The following is a 14443-nucleotide window of genomic DNA, read 5'->3' as shown; positions in this document are numbered from 1 at the left end:
AGGTTGGCCTGGGTGCCTCAGCTGTGCACCTGTGCTCTGTCTACCTGTGTCATCTTGACTAGTCTTTGGTCCTGGGACAGTTAACATGCCTTCTGTTGTGCTCGTCCCTCCCCATGCCCGTCCTGCTGTTTCTGCACATCCCAACCCAGCTCATATTTCAAGGCTCACTTCAAACACTGGCTCCTCCATGAAGCCTCCCTTGATTCTCCTCACCTCTCTCCAAGCTAGGATGAATTTTCCCTCTTTCAATTTCCAGGACACTTTTGGCATTGATGACCTCATATTATTATTCATTTAATTTTTAAGTTATAAAAGGAATGTCTATTTATTTTAGAAGTCAAACAAAAAAGAAATTTATTAAAAAAAAACAAAATAAAAAATCAAAGTAATTTAAAAAATCCTCCTATTTTTCCTATCTATCTAAACCTATTTCCTTTTGCCAGTAACCCTTGTTAAGGGTTTGGGGTGTTCTTTGATAACTTTCTTCATGATTCATGCTCTCTTTCTCTCTCTCACACACACATGCACATGCATCCACATGTGTGAACTGTGGTAGACAGCTTCTGACATGACTCTTCATGACTTTCACCTCCTATCTTCATGCCGTGTGTATTCTCCCCACCTTGAATGCAAGCTGGACCCAGTGACTTGCTTCTCCTGAATAGAATATAGCAAAATTAATAGGATTCACTCCTATAATTGGTTGCAAAAAATACCAACATCTGCCTTCTTGATATTTTCTCTTTGAGTAGTCTCATGTGTTTGCTCTCACAGACAAGGCCACCTGGCAAAGAACTGAAGATGGCCTTCTGGTCCACCACTGGTGAGGAACTTAGGACTTCTGACCAAAAGCCCTGAATCAGCTGAATTCTGCCAACAACCCTATAAGTGAGCTTGGAAACAGATCCATCCACAGTCAAGCCTTCAAATGACCACAACCCTGGTGGGCAACTTGAGAGGAACCCAGAGCCAGAATACCCAGTGCCCAGATTCCTGACCCACAGAAACTGTGAGATAATATATGTGTGTTGTGTCAAGCCCCTAAGTTTTGGGGGCAAGTTGTTACATAGCAACAGACAGCTACCCCAGCTTATATGCTGGTGCTTTTATTTCTATAGGATAAATTCTCAGTAGTGATATTGAATAGTCAACGGGTATACACATCCTAATTGTTAGCACATGGAAATATTGTTCTTTCCAAATGATTGTAGCAATACATGGGCCCCCACCAGCCCATGCCCTTCCATCTCCATTAGAACCAAATATTATCAATCTTTCACAATTTTTGCATCTCCAGTAGGTGAAAATGGCACTTTGTTTTTATTGTAATTTGCATTACTCTTGCTACTAGGGAGGTTGAGCACTTTTTCTTCTATTTATTGTCCATTTGTATTTTTTTACACATTTATTGAACCCCTACTGTGTGCCAGGTACTTTATATTGTTAAGGGGTTCATAGGACATGGATCTTGCCTTCAAAAAGCTCACAGCTTTGTTGGGGGGGAAGATGAACATAAAAATACATGAAGCGGTATCATAGGTGCTAGAATAAACATTTGCATCCACTGTTCTGGGAACACAGAAATAAGAGACCAAGAGTTTTGGGGGATGCTTGAGAAGATGGGTGGGGGAGAGGACACTCGAATAGGATGTCAAAGGAGGGGCAGAAGTTTGTCAAAAAGAAAGGAGTAGAGCATGGGCAAAGACCCCAAGGCATCAACAGACTGGTGCTCAGCAAGGCCAAAGTAGGGGAGGCCGAGTGGTGGAGAGGAGGAGGAATGGGGCTGGATATGACATGGAGCGGATCTATTATGACTGATCGTGAGAGGTTTCAGAAGCAATGCTCAAGCATTCAGATACTGTCATGTAGGCACTAAGGATCCCTAGAAGATTTTTCAGCTGAAACATGACATGATGGGTTGACATGATTTGGGCTTAGTTGTGCACCTGCCATATCTCATTGACTAAAAGACATGGTCCCAAGGGTCTACAACAGCTTGATCCACATAGACCTGTGGACTGAATGAAAAAACAGGTTCTCACCTCTGGATGGGCCTGGCCATGGTAGGCTGGAGACATCTGTGTGGTTGAGTTGAGAGCCATAGGCTGGGACATATGGGATTCAGGAGGCAAGAGGAGAGGTTCTGGGACCAAAAGATGATCCAGGACCATGTCCCGGGCCCACGTGGGGCCCCTGCACCTGACTCCTGGCTGGAGCATTCTTGGTGCTTAGCACACACCATCTTCTTTCCCCTGCAGCTCCTGAGCAACATCCCGAGGCATTGCCCGTACCCCCCCACTCCCGCAGATAGATGGTTTCCTTTCTTCCCTCCTTTTCCTTGGCATCTCCTGCTTCCCAACTAGCCATGATGAAGGTGGCAACCATGCTCCTCATTATATTTTTAATAAGGCTAGATGTTCTCAAGGAGGAAAGAGGATGAGCTGAATGGAGCCATTCATATTTCTTCTGTGCAACAATCGTCCCCTGACAAATGTAGTTATTTCTTCCGTGCATGAACCCCAATTGATTTTCCCTCCGTCAGAGTCCCTCAGGCGTTGCCAGCCTCCTAATGGTAACCGATGAGGACACATCGGGCTCCCATTGTTAGCGGGACTGCCAGTGGCCTCGGCATGTCTATGACCTACCCAGTGCAGGATGAGGACAGTTCTGCTAACAGTAATGAAAGCTGTCATCTGTTGAATGCCACTGCGTGCTGGGTACCACACTAAGTGCTGTCCACGTGTAGTCTGGTTCAGCCTTCTCACTCCTCCTGTGATGCCTGTGTTATTACCAGGCCCACTTCTAGGTGGGGAAACCAAGGTGTAGGGGGGTTAACTAACCAGAGCAGTGCAATGCGGACACTAGAGCAGGGCGAGGGGCCGGGATCCTCAGCCTCTGTAGGGAACCCCAGAGCCCTGATGATTTGTGTTCACGTTTTAATCAATTTGAACCCTCCATCCTGGGTTCTCATCGTGTGCCCTACAGGAATGTGTCTTCAGATGGTGCCGAGCTGGCCATCAATGCAGTGTCTCTGCATGAGTCCTCCATCATGGGTACCAGTGCAAGGGGTTAGGTTCCTGCCCTGGTGTTTTGTTCAGAGTCAGATAAACAAGGAAGCTGGTCTGAGCCAACAGTCTCAATGAGCTCCCTGAGCCATCAGCATCATCCTGGGGGGTGGGGCTGAGTGTTAATGTTGCAGGAACAGGGGTCCTAGAGGAGTAGGCGGGAGGCAGGAGATTAGGGTCTGTGGTGAGTGCTGGAGTCAAGACCTGGGAATCTTCCCTGGGCCTGGGGTCCTCATATGGATTGGGAGGAGAAGCTTGAAGGGTCTTCTGGGGGCAGTTACATTTGTGTTCATCCATTTCTGATTTAGCTCTTCTTCCTTTCCTCTCCCCTCTGCCCTCTTCCTCCAATATGAAGACAACATTATTGTTTTTCTGAACAGAAAAGTTTATGCTCTTTGTAAAAAAAAAGTATAAAAGTTTGAAGACAAACATAAAAATGATCCATAATCTCCCCCCATCCACAAATAGACCCCTTGACATTTTGGTGTATAGCCATTCGGAGCCTTCCATGTTTGCCAGAATGGACTCAGGTCATGCACACTTGATCCCCTAGGAACCTCTCTCTCTCCCTTTACAGCGAACCATGGAAATAGCCATAACCCAGAAATAGCCATGTTGTCACTTGACATGTAGTGTGGGCTTTCATTGTTGGCTGGATCTTCACTTAGGTAGATCTTACTGGTTGTATATCTTTCCTAAAACATGGATGTTTGAATCTCAGGAACCAGTTCTGGTAACTTCTCATGTCCCCCTGCCACGGGTTTTTCATCTTGTTCCTCTCTGGCCTTCCCTTGGACCCAGGGACTTGGGGTTCAAGGTGGACAGAGAAAAGGAGAGAGAAGCTGTGTCCTCACAAACCAGAGAGGGAGAGAGGGAGCCTTCCAGGCACCAAGCTGGCATGAAGCCCAGATGTGGGTGAAGGGGACATTGGGAAGCATTGCCTGTGCAGGCAGTGCTGCTCTGGGTGATGGACAGAGCTTTCTTGGGTAACTTGACATTCTAGACGAGAACAAATCCCTGGCCCATGAGGGAATGAGATGTCAAACTTCCATTCATCCATCAAATATGCATCTACATCCATTCTGTGTGTCAGGCTCCGTGCCAGGCACTGAAGATTCAGAAACGAATAAATCATGGTCTGTACAAAGTGTTGTAAAAAGATTTATGGGAACAGAGAGGAGGGAAGGACAGCGACCTCTCTGGGGTGCTTGGGAGGAAGGCCTTGGAACCAGGTGAGGGAGGGGAGGGGAGTGGAGAGGAGGAGGGAGCTGGAAATTCCAGTCTGGAAGAAGAGCCTAGGGGGCAGTTCAGTGGAAAAGCAGAATGCCCAGCTGACATGGAGGTGGGAGTGAGAAGGAGGAGGGAGGTGGATGGAAATGTGTTAAGACGGACTAGCATCCGATCCTAAAGCGTGTTGAATATCAGATGTCATGCTTAGGGACTTAGCCGGTGGGCCTTTGAAGGGTTTGGAGCATGCAAAAAATCTGGTCCGACAAAGATCCCTCCAGCCCATTTCATGGAAGACACTGGGGCCAGGGGACTAGGCAGAAGGCTCTGCATGGCTGGCGGGAGAGGTAGAGAGGGATAGAGCCCAGGCACACCTCTTGGGGGCGAAGTAATGAGACGGAGGGGACTGGGTTTGATGCTGAGCAGATGTGAGGGCAGGGAAGGTGGGGGGAAGGTAAAGATGAGGGGCAGATCTCTGATTGTCCAGGATGGGAGCCTCCAGGATCTCCAAAACCAGGGATGCGGAGGATCAGGGAGAGAACGGGACACAGTCAAGGCACCCTTGTTGCGTGCTGCCTGGGGTGGGAGGACTCAGCCATTGAGCACTTTGTGTTTGGCTTAATGATTCTCACAGACCCCGAGGCTTACTGTCAAGAGGGACATCAGCCCATCCACCTCCTCACTTTATGGGTGAGGGCACTCCGACTCAGAGTGGGGACCTTTGGGTCCAAGGTCACACAGGAAGTCACTGGAAAAGCTGAGGCCGCATCCCAGGCGCTGTGATCCCAGGACAGCCTGGTCCCACCACCAGGTGCCGTGACCAGGTGCAGAGCAGCCGTGGGGGCTGTGTGGCCTGTCACACCTGGCCGGACTCTGGCCCCTGCTTGTGGCCGGCAGCCTTGGGCGGGTCCATCATGGCTTCTGAGTATCAGTTTCCTCCGTGTGACTGTAGAACTAATAGTCCTTGTCCCACAGAGCAGCCATGAGGTCTGAGTGAGATTTGGGAGAAAGATGCCTTGTCTTGTCCTTCTACCGTGTGACTCCTCTGTCCCTCTTCCTCTCTCCAAATCTTCGCCTCACCGTTTCCAGCCTCCAGTCTCCCGTTCTCAACTGGGAGCTCACACATTTCCTGAATTGGCCAGGATTCATATGAATGCAAACTTCCTCACTTTAGCAAGTTTCTTAACTTCTCTGGGACTCAGTGTTCTCATCTGTAAAATGGGAAGGATAATCCCTAACTTCCCAGGATTTGGGGGGGGGGTGTGTGAAGGAGACCCTGAAAAGGCGCCTCCCACGACGGCCAGCCTGCAACACCTGCCCCATGTCACCTCAGCCATCTCTGGCCTGTGACCCCCCCTGAACTCCTAGGAGGCGTCGGAGAAGCTGTGGCTGTCCTCATGGGGGATATGCCAGCATCAGAAATCCTGGCAAGCTTGAGACTGGCATCTCCCCGGGCCCTCCGGGGTGCCTGAAGCATTCTAAAAGGCTTAATTAGGAGAAGCATTCTCTTCTTTGCTGTGTCTCTTTTTAACTTATTTTGCTTTGATTTTTTCATTTGCTACTAACCATGTATGAGTTACCTGCTGCTGTGATCTGTACGTTAAATACGGCTAACTGTTCAGCGTGAGGAGGAGGCCGTGTTCATTTGTGCAGTTTTTTTTTTTCCCCTTTCTATTAATGAAGACAGAGCTTTGAACATGCACTGGGCTCTTAGGTAGTCTTTTGGGCTTTTTTCTGTCTCAATAGGACGGGAAGAAACTAGGATGGTGAGTGATCTTGGACAAGGCGGGTCAATGCTCTGGACTCCTGGATTGAATTTACTAGACATGATCCACATCTGTTTCTCGAAAGAGCAAACTGCCTTCTCACACTGAGAATAAAACCAAACCCCTTAGCCTGTTTCATTCTCAAGGACTTTGCCCTTGCTGTCTCCTCTCCCGAGAATGTTCTTTAGATAATCCCATAAACTTGTCTCTTTATTTTCGAATAAATACTGTTTATAATATTGCAATGTTATAAATATTACTTTAAAGGGTCTGATGTGTTTGTATTGATTGGAATTGTCTGCAGTTATGATCTTTCGAGACATGTACTATGCAGGAACATTTAAATATCTGATAATAAAATAAGGTACCAATAATTCTAATACTGAACATAGAATAGTTCTATCTCAATTAACGGTAAAAACCAAAAACACTGGGTGCCTGGGTGGCTCAGTGGGTTAAGTATCTGCCTTCGGCTCAGGTCATGATCCTAGGGTCTGGGGATCGAGTTCCACGTTAGGCTCCTTGCTCAGCGAGGAGCCTGCTTCTCCCTCTCCCTCCTCCCCACTCATGTGCTTTCTCTCTCTCTCTCTCTCTCTCTCTCGCTCAGATAAATAAAAATCTTTAAAACAAACAAACCAACCACTAAGTTTATCTTGGAAAATTTGAATTCAAGCCATTATTTCACAATTTGGAAAGTGAGTGATCCAGCTTTAAGATGATTTTCTCATTGCTGAAGCTGGTTCTGAGACTTCTCTTATCTCGTGCATATGACATGCCTTGGAGTCAGCACCAGGCAATTGTCTGGACCCACCTAGCCATCCCAGCTTCCTATTTTCAACCTGAGTTTCCTCGTGGAAAATCACCTCTGGCATCTTTCCGAAGGTGGATACCCACTGATATCAGGTTGTCCCCTTCAGCTATGCTCGCACCCTCCTCCTCTTCCTTGCTGGCTGTTGGGGTCACTTGGGTGGCCGTCACGCCAGCGGTTTCCCCAGCCAGGGAAACAGCGGTGCTCAGAAGCTTTGAGTGGCCAAATAGTATTAGTCAATGGTTTACCATCAGTCGATGGTAAGCTTGCTCATTTACTAGGTCTTCCCAAAGTACCATATATCTAATCTCCTTCCCCGCTGCTGTCCCTTTCCTCTGGTTTGGTTTCCCTCATTGAACTGACCACCCCCTGTCATTGCACTGTGGGTTGATTGTCTCTCTTCTAGACCCACAGGGACTGTGTCTGGCTTCGCTCTCCATGGAGGCATCCCCCATGCCCCAGGCAGTGTCTGGTCCAGAAAAGATGCTCAGTAAGTGGTTGTTGAGCAGACACCAGCAAAGGCACCTGGGGGTGTGGGGGGGTGGCTAGCGATTTCTCATAAGAGCTTTTCCCACCTGAGCCCTGCACCCCAGAAAGACTTTGCCACTCATGGCGAACAAACCACGGGGCAGCTTTTGAGTCTGATGCAGCAGGAGTGGGAAGAAGGGGCAGGCTGTGTGGTTCCCCCCTCTCTCCCTGCCCCCCCACCAATCAGGCACACTGATGCTAGGGCAGGGGTCCTTGGGGTCTCCACTTGACCCTCGTTACCCTCATTTGTATACACCTCACGTATACTGAGTGCTGCTCAGTACAAGGCCCTCTTCTAAGGGCCTTGCCTGAATCAGCTCACTCAGTCCTCCTAGCAATTCCGTGAGCCAGGCCTGGATTGTGTGCTCACTTACAGAAGAGGAACTGAGGCTCGAGCGTGGGAAGGGACACACCAGGGCCACCCGGCTGGTAGATGGAAACCTGGGATTGGAACCCAGAGCCCTGGCTCTGGGACCCTGGAAGTTCGAGGGATCTTGTTGTTCTAGGACCAGAGTGGGGAAGACACCTGCCCCACCACACAGCTCCTGGGGGAGAAGCTGGGCTGGCACTCCGGCCTCCTGACTCCAGGGCGGGATCCCTTTCATAGCCTCACACGGTGTGGCACTGGGGACTGAGGAAGAGGCCAGGCCCCCCCCTTGTCCCTGTATGTCTGCCTCTTGCCCTTTGAGTCTTCCAGCAAGAATGAGGGGCTACCATACAGCCCTAGCTTTCCTGCCCTCAGCCTCTGTGGCTGGGGATCCAGGGTTGATGGTGGGTTTTGCGGGTGACGTCAGAATTACAGCTGCCTGGGTTTAAGCTCTACAGGCTTGAAGCACGTGTTTGCCTATGTGTTTTGAAGGATGCTGTAGACTTGGAAATCACCAGTCCTGGCTGGGTGACTTGGGGGCAAGTTACTCAGCCTCCCTGAGTCCCTATCCCTGCTTCTCTAAGATTGCCTCACTTTTTTCAAGGGCTGTTGTGAAGATTTTATATGATAAAGTGAGTCAGAGCTTCTCCAACTTTTCCACCAAAGCAAAACCTAAGGGCAAAAGTGAGTAAACAGGTACCCTGGGGCTTTGAGGGCGGAACTTGAAGCAGCCTGCTGCTAGCTCACAAGGTATTTGAAGTTATGCTGCTGCTTAAAATTTGATGTGCCGTTTGCACTCTGTTGCATCCAAGATCCGTGTTGTTTCTGGTAACACAAAAAGCGCTCTAAGTTCCTTACCACTGGGTAATTTTAATGCAGGCAAGGTGGGCCGTGCTTGTCACGTGGCTCTGTAAACTCCCTGGCCCGTGGACAGGAGCCCCGAGGGTGTGTGCCCCCCAGTTTAAGAAGCGTTCATATGAGAAAAAGTGCTCTCAAAGAGCAAAAAATGCTACGTAAAGGTCAGAGAGTTTTAATGTGACTGTTGGCGGTCGCGGGAAGAGGAAGGCGAGCAAGATGGAGCAAGACGGATGTCGGATGTCGGGAGTGGAAAGGGAAGGTCAAAGAGAGGGAATAGGGCACGGGTGGGGGCCAGGCGCCGGAACCAGACCTTGCCCATCGTTTCCTGGGTTTTCCTGGGCACCTCTGCTGGACCCCAAAGAGGGAGAGCTCTGAGCCTCTATGGTCTATGATTCCAGGGGATTTCTGTAGAGACTGGGAGGTTGGGGGAGCCCCATCCCTGGGAGCTGGTCAGCAGGCACAGGAGCTAAACCTCATCCTGCAATAGTGGGACGGTCCATCCTGGCTGCTGGCTGACCAGGGCTCCCAGTGCCCCACGGAGGCTGCTGGCAGGTCACTGTCACAGTGAGCTGTATACTCATGGACTCCCTTGACATAGGGTGGCTTTCCTGCACCCACCATCCTCCCCAGGGTGTCCTCACACTCACCCCAGCACCAGGGATTGGGTCTCCATTCTCCTTTCATGGCTGTGGGGTGTAGTGTGTGAAATCCTTTTAGCAACCACCCTAAATCCTCCCTGCTGGCCCTTTATGTAAATTCTCCCAGGATAGGAGGGGGTGGGGGGGGTTGGGAGTGGGTGGTGGGGTTGTTCCAGAATTCCCCAGGTGGGCATGCAGATTAGGCTCTGCTGTGACCTGGGGTACAGGGGTATAGACGCAGACCTCCTTAGCCTCCCTTCTGCTCCTTTTGGTATCTTTTTTAAAATTGCAAAGCTCCCATGCAGAAATACGCACACTTCGCAATATTACAAAATGTCTGAAAGCAAATATTTCCGAAGAATTGTGGGAACACAAGCAAACACCTTCCTTTCTTCCTCAGTTATTTCTGGGCAAAAGCAGATAATGAGTTACCCTTTTCACAATCAATGTTCAGTGGATTTTTGGCTACATTATTCGGAGCAAATATAAACAGGGTAAGTTAAAGGCATGGATTATTGCAAAATAAAATTGGGATACATGAAGCTTAAAACTCTTAATTTTAAAATACTCCTCACAATAGGCTAGAACTTGATCCTCTGTAATTCTTTGCAAACAGCTTTTGCATTTTATTATCGAATGTGTTTTATAGTGGCGTAGGATGAGATTTGGCTCGTGTTTTTGCATAAATATAATAAAAGGAGGCTTCCCAGTGAACACAGATTTGGGAAATAGTGTTTACTTATTTCTCTCAATTCAAAAGAGTGTGAACTGGAAATTTTTTGTTTCAGTAATTTTTTTTTCTTTAAACACAAAGGCTGTGTATTGTTTCTTTCCACAAAGAACACAAGCTAATCTGGGGACAATTATGGTTTTGTATTTTTCTCTGGAGCGCAGGCCCATAGTGTGAACTTGCCAATCAGCAAACGAGGCTCCACGCTGCCCAGAAGGGCTGTGGACTCAGCATGGCAGAGATGGGGGACTGGGGCACCGGGCTCAGGACGGGACAGGTAGGGCCCAGGGGAACCTCTGGAGGGTGAGGGCAGGTGGGGTGAGGGGGACCATTGAGGTGTGAGGCGGGTGAGGCTAACACGTCTCTGTATTTTTATCTCTCCCTTCCAGAGACTTGCTGCAGCTACTGGAAGAGGACATGCTTATTTCAGGGGGTGGGGTGTTGGGGGGAAGCCTGGAATCTCAAAGGGGTCACTTTGGGTCTAGAACTGGTAGGAGCCTTCAACAAAATGGCAGAGTCTGGAGTCAGCCCGGCCTGACTCAGGTCTGAGTCCTTTCTCTACTGTGCACTAGCTCTTTGACCATGGGCATGAGACTTTACCTCCTTGAGCCTCAAGTTCCTGATCTGCAGAATGGGGTAATAATAGGGCTTATTCCAAAAGATTTTTGTAAAGATTTACTGGAGGAGTAATGTATACAATTGTTGAATCACTATAGTGTCCACATGAACCTAGTATAACACCGTATATTAACTATATTGGAATTAAAATAAAAAACATAATAGTAATAATAAGAGATTTCCTGGGAAAAAATACCAAGTAAAGCATTTTGCTTGATGTCTGGCCTATATTGCAGGTATTGTGGTTAGTTCAAGTTAACCTGCAACACCCACACTCAGAGGACTGATTTGACAGGTCTGAACTTGGGCCTCAGTCTTCCTAGAATTAGTTATTTATGTCAGTCTTGATTATGGTTAAGAATTCCTAGAGGGTTGAGGCGCCCTTAACTGACTCAGGTACCTCAAAAACTCAGTCATTGTAGTTTGAAGTACACTTAATTTAATTTCTCTTTTAAACTAGCCATTTATGCCCTACTTTGTTCCTTCCTTTTGCCAAGGTTTTTTTCTGCCTGGGAGTGGGAGGGTTCCCCCGTTCTTGAACCTTCTTTGTGGCTTTTGGCAGGATTTTCTTTAGAACACTCTTCCTGCAATATGTACACCTCACCACCAGGTGGCAGTAGAGTCCCTGGCAGTCGGCGCCAGGACACCGCGACCATGATTTCCATCCTTGGGAGATATTTAAAAATGGATTTCTATTTATTAAATCAGTTCAATGAGATTAACCTACTCACCACCCCCAACGTTAAGCATGGCAAGCATCACAGCAGCTAATGAGACAAAATACAAAGTGTTTGGTACACTCAATTATCTTTTCTCAGCTAATCCCTAAAAAGCATATAATCTGGTGCTCCCGTTCCTTCAGAGAAGGCTTTTTCTTCTCCTAACACCCAGGTTTGCTTCAGTTGGTCTCACCACCCCACTGCGGCTTCCTTCTGCTCTGGCTTCTTTTCACCTATTCAGCCAATACTTAGCATTCTTCCGCTCTGTGCCAGGCCCCGTGCAGTGTATGTTCGGTCCTGAACAAGCTCAGGGTCTAGCGGGGGCAGGCTTGATGCAGACAGAGCAGGAGGTCCCAACTCCAAATGCTACAGTGTCTGGGTGGGGCACAGAGATGAGTGCCGCAGGTCTGGGGTGAGAAGGGTAGGCACCTGGGGGGTCTCGGCCATCTGGAGCCTTGGGACCCAGCTACTGGGGGACACTGGCCACTCAACTCCACCTGATTCTGTTGTCAAGTGAAAAGATGGCTTTGTATTGCCAGATTATCCTCTTCTTCAAGAGAAATTAATATACTGATTTTTTTTTTTAAATATATAAGATCACTTACTTTCAATCTATTCCCAGGCCAATTCGGCCCTCGGGTTGTGAGTTTGAGACTGCGAAAGGGAGGCCAGTGGCTGGGCCTGAGGGGGCAGTGAAGAGCTATGTCCAGGGGACTGTAGGAGCCTGAGGAGGGGAGCCCCAGCTCTGTCCTGAGCATGCACGCATTCATCCATTCAGCAAGTGTTCATTGTCTTCCTATTGTGTGCAGAGTTCTGTGCTGAATACCGGGGGTTCCTAGGTGCCGTCCGCCCTTCACGGAGCACACAGCCCAGTAGGGGAGACACATACCCAATGTCGCATTCCGCCAGCTGTGGTTTGGTTGTAAATTGTGTCTCAGGGGCCGGTGTACTGTGCAGTGAGAACCTGGGGATGGGTCAGGGAAGGCTTCCCGAAGGAAGTGACATTTGGTCTGAGCTCTGAAGAATAAATCGGGGTTTATCTGATCCATTTCCCAGGCCAGCTGCTCCCTCCTTCTGAGTTCTGTTTTTCTCTCTGCAAGTTCCTGCCTTTCGCTGTCCTCACATTCACCAACTCAGAGTTTGTCCCCTTTCCCCACCCCTAAGCCCTCAAGGTCACATGGAACATCTTCAAGGTCAAAGGTCCCCACTCATGCCTGCCCCTTCTGTCCATCCTCAGCCTCCCCTGGGTTTGTCCTGACCACTCCTTTTGCACATATCTTTCTTTGAACACTAAACATTCAACAGAAAACACAACCATACATTTTCTGGTGTGTCCTCTTTGAAATGAGAACAAGGTCATGCCGGTCCCCAGCTGGGGCTCTCCGGGATCTCTGGGAGAGAGGCCCGCATCCTGGCTCCACCATCACAGGCTGTGTGACCTTGGGCGGGAGACCCTTTACAGATGGTACTTTGTATTTCGTGGACTGGTTTGTGACCGGGAGGTTTTCCTTGGCACTTTGCTATTGCTTCCCGCCCAAGTGGAAGACTCGAGCTGTTTCCCCCAATCCGATTGCTGAATGAATTCAGCGTGGTTTCCGTCAGTGAACCAGTGCACAGCGAAGCTTTGCCTTCAGCTGGGCTGGCGTGAGGCTCCAGGGTGAGAGGAGGGGGAAACGTGATGTCTTTGCTGGAAACCTCCCGGACGGGGCTCCTTAGAGGTGGACCCCAGTTCAGGGCCAGGTCCTCTGCTTGTCCGCTCTGGGACTGGCCGCCCTTAGCTGCCCGCCCTGACCCTCACCTTCCTCGGTGAGGTCTCGATGTTATCATTGATGACATGTGGGAAGTTCGCATCAGGGATTCAAGACGCCATTGTTCTCCCTATGAATCGATATTTACAAATGCAAGCACGTGCATGAAACCCATGCACTTACCTGATGCGGATTAGCTATTCGTAATAATCAGGCTCACAGTCATTATAAATACCGTGCAGACATGTTTGCGGCTGGGGGCGTTGGTTCTGAGTCCGTCCTTGGGAAAGGTGGTTTGGGACGTCCAGGGGGATTCAGATTGTAAACCGGTGTCCCAGGGCCTGCTGAGAGGTGGGGCACAAGCACAGAACGGGCATGGGGGGAAGCTGCCCCTTCTCCCCACTGTCGGTGCTCCCTGCGGTCCCACTCCTACTCCTCCTGGTCCAGGCTGGATGGGCGGCTCCAACACCGCCAGCAGCCTCTCTGGGCTGCTCTTCCCAGCCCATGGCCATCCTCGGACAGACGGGGCTCTCGTCGTGTATGGCTTCAACCTGGATCTGAGTGCAACTTCTCAGTCCCCATCCTGAGCGCCACCCTGACTCTACTATACCCAGAATCTAGGTAGGAGGAGGGCACTCTGGCCTCTGAACCCTCCTCCGCCCCCCCCCCCCCACCCCCGTCCCCAATCCCCAGCTGAGTGCGAATCCTCAGCCAGGCAGTTCCCAGGTGTTGGGACAAAGCCTGGTTGAGCTATGAGGACCGAGGGGCCTGTGCTCAATGCTCCCCCCGCCCCATCCTCCCAGGAGGCCTGGGAGAGCTGGGTATACTGTGAAGTTCCACTCTGCCTGCTTCGGGTGTACACCTGAATGCTCACATGCGTGTACCACACATACACTTACAGTCCATCATGTGCACATACAGAGGTCTCTACCCGGACAGCCCTACCTATCCCCAGGCCCTTGTGTGGGCCTTATGCTGTAGCACACTCATGCATATGCGCACACACGCATGCATACACACATGGAGCTACTGTTGGATGCTGTTGCACACCAGTGGAGGCTCCTGATATCCTGACACGCGCATCTGAACACACACCTCCAGACTCTCCCCTTTCCTCTCACACGGTACACATCACACCACCTCCTGCCCTCACTCACGGACACACATTTGCACCCCCCCCACACACAAAGGACGTGCACCCTTGCAGGGACGCTCCCTGCCCTTCCCAGGCACAGACACACAAAGGCATGTCCCCACACACCTGTGAGAACCTCCCACTTGCCGCAGACCCTCACACCCTGGCCCACTCCCTCCTCTAAAACGTGGCTCCGGGCCCCCCAGGGCCCCCCACAAGTACTCAGACAGCCGGCA

At 49.9% G+C, this 14443-nt stretch overlaps 1 long non-coding RNA gene across 1 annotated transcript in view; it reads left to right on the top strand.

Moving 5' to 3' along the window:
• The window catches only part of LOC131809837 (uncharacterized), a 113963-nt gene extending 103141 nt beyond the window's left edge, over positions 1-10822 (top strand). Inside the window, exons 2-3 of the long non-coding RNA XR_009345314.1 lie at positions 10152-10264; positions 10377-10822. This is a non-coding gene — a long non-coding RNA (uncharacterized LOC131809837). The remainder of the gene's footprint in view (positions 1-10151; positions 10265-10376) is intronic.
• The last annotated feature ends 3621 nt before the right edge of the window (positions 10823-14443 follow it).

The sequence above is a fragment of the Mustela lutreola genome, chromosome 10 (assembly GCF_030435805.1).
Source record: "Mustela lutreola isolate mMusLut2 chromosome 10, mMusLut2.pri, whole genome shotgun sequence".
Classification (NCBI taxonomy): Eukaryota; Metazoa; Chordata; class Mammalia; order Carnivora; family Mustelidae; genus Mustela; species Mustela lutreola.
Note: the sequence above shows the minus strand (reverse complement) of the source record. Positions and strands in the feature narration are given on the sequence as shown.